This window comes from Capsicum annuum, chromosome 9 (genome assembly GCF_002878395.1).
Source record: "Capsicum annuum cultivar UCD-10X-F1 chromosome 9, UCD10Xv1.1, whole genome shotgun sequence".
Lineage (NCBI taxonomy): Eukaryota > Viridiplantae > Streptophyta > Magnoliopsida > Solanales > Solanaceae > Capsicum > Capsicum annuum.
Window position 1 is genome coordinate 108,509,999 of NC_061119.1, and position 3,038 is coordinate 108,513,036.

A 3,038-nucleotide genomic window follows, 5' to 3' on the forward strand; every position below is an offset into this window, starting at 1 on the left:
CTGATGGATTTCCTAAGCTAACTTCTTCTTACTGTCCTCAACATGAGCAATACTACCTATAGACGCTCTGCTGAGAGCGTTGCCTACAATATTGGCCTTTCCCGGTTGATAAAGGAAACTCATGTTATTATCTTTTAAGAGCTCTAACCACTTTCTCTGACGAAAATTGAGATCTTTCTGAGAAAAGACATTCTGAAGGATTTTATGATCTGTGAACACATCCACATGAACTCCGTATAGATAATGACTCCAAATCTTTAAGGCAAATACTACGGCTGCTAACTCAAGATCATGAGTTGGATAATTCTTCTCATGGGGTTTAAGTTGCTTGGAGGTGTAGGCTATCACCTTACCATACTGCATGAGGACATAACCCAAACCTACAATGTATACATCACACTACACTACGAACCCATCTAAACCATCTGGAAGAGCTAAGACTGTAGCTGAGGTGAGTTAAGTCTTCAACTCTTGAAAACTTTTCTCGTAAGGATCTGACCATTGAAACTTGACTTTCTTCTGAGTCAATCTGGACATAGGGGATGCAATAGAAGAAAATTCCTCAACAAACTACCTGTAATAGCTAGCCAAACCCAAGAAATTCCTGATATCTAATGGAGAGATAGGTCTGGGCCAGTTTCTTACCACTTCGGTCTTTTGAGGATCTTCTCTAATGCCATCACCAAAAATGATATGGCCCAGGAGTTCTACTTACCTTATCCAAAACTTGGACTTACTGAATTTGGTGAATAGTTGATGATTTCTGAGAGTCTGCAATACTATTCTAAGATGGTCTACATGATCCTGCTCACTGCGGGAGTAAACAAGGCTATCATATATGCAGACTATGAAGAACATGTCCAAGTACTACTTGAACACGCGATTTATCATATCCATGAAAGATGATGGGGCATAGGTATGACCAAAGAACATAACTAGGAATTCAAAGTAACCATACTGAGTATGAAGGATTGTCTTCGAAATGTCACATTTTCTAAATCTGAGCTGATGATAGCCTAATCTGAGGTCTATCATAGAGAAATAATTGGCACCCTAAAGTTGGTTAAACAAGTGATCGATTATGGGAAGATGATACTTGTTCTTGGCCGTTACTTTATTAAGCTGACGGTAATCAATACATATTCTGAGAGAACCATCTTTCTTGCGAACGAATAAAACTGGTGCACCCTACGGGGAAACACTAGGCTTGATGAACCCCTTATCTAAGAGATCCTTCAACTGCTCTTTTAATTTTCTGAGTTCAACTGGTGCCATTCGGTATGATGGAATAAAGATAGATCGAGTATCTGGAAGAAGATCAGTACCAAAGTCTATTTCCCTTTTGGGAGGAATTCCTGGAAGATCTTCGGGAAAGACATCTGAATATTCATTCATGAGTGGGACTTATTCAAGACTAGGAGTTTCATAACTAGTGTTCTTAAGTTGAACAAAATGATAGACACATTCTTTAGATATTATTTTCCTTGCTCGAAGGTAGGAAACAAGATGACCTCTGAAAGCTAAAGTACTACCCCTCCACTCTAGGACAGGTTTATTTGGAAACTGGAACTGGACTATTCTATTTCTATAGCCGACTGTTGAAAAGCAGGAATGAAGCCAATTCATATTGAGAATGACATCAAAATTAGTCATCTCTAATTTGACTAAGTCTGTTGAAGTGAATTTCTGAGATATCATAATTAGACATTTCCTGTATACCCATCGAGCTTTGATAGTTTTACCCATTAGGGTAGATACAGAAAAGGGCTCTGCTAGAATTTTAGGACTGACTCCAAAATCAACTGCTATACAGGGAGTAATAAAAGATAAAGAAGCTCCTGGATCTAGCAAAGCATAAACATGCACATGAAATATCTATAACATACCAGTAACCACATCAGGAGAATTTTCCTGATCTTGTCGGGACTGAAGAGCATAAAGTCGATTTGGGCGTAACCTACTAGTAGCGTTGGAGGTGGAACCCTGCTTATTTGGGTGACCGGACTGAGCTGGGGAACAGTTTTGCTGACCCTGATAACCTGGCTGGGGACAATCTCTAACTCTGTGGCCTGGCATGCCACATCCAAAATAGACATCGCTACTAGCTCTGAAAGCACCCTTGTGGTTCTTACCATAACTCTGACAAAGGGGATTAGTTCGGGCATTGCTGACATTACCCTGAGACTTAGAGCCTGGCGCCTTATCTCTCTTACCATCCCCAAACTTAACAGCTAGAGCACTGGCTAAAAAAGGAGCTGGAACTGATGACTTAGGATAAAATTGAGAATGGTTTCTTTCTTCTAATTTGGGCTGAGCAAAGTTGAAACTACTTATCCTTGCTCTCTTATTCTACTCCTCTCTCATCTTAATATTTTTTTTCTCTATCTGCTGAGCATGAGTCATAAGCCTAGCTATGTTCATGTCACTATTCAACAACACAGACCTATACTTATTGACCACACTATCATTCACCCCAGAGATAAATTTACTCATCTTGGCCCTGTTGTCTGCAAGCACATGAGGAGCATATCTGGCTAATTGAGTAAACTTAAGATAATACTCTTTTACCATCATTTTGCTCTTCCTGACGTTAATAAATCCAACACCTTTACTTCTCTCAGCTCTAGGTGAAAGAATCTATCTAAGAATATTGTGACAAACTCCTCCCACTCAATAGGCCCTGCATCATCTGGCCATTCTGACTTCCACTATTTAAACCAAGTGTGAGTAATATCCTACAACTGATATGCAGCTTGATCAGTGCTCTCACTAGATGTAACCCCCATGATATCCATAACCTTCTGAACCTGCTCAAGAAATTCCTGAGGGTCCTCATCTGACTAAGACCCAAGAAAGGATGAAGGATTCATTCGGGTGAAGTCCCGAATCCTGGATGCAGTTGAATTGGCCACTAGCTTGGCCGGAACAACTGCTGGTCACTTATTCTGAGCAGTAACTTACTGAGCAAGAGTAGTGAATGTAGCTCTAAACTCTGCATGAGAAACATGTTAGGCCAAAAGATCTTCGGGCTTAGGGGC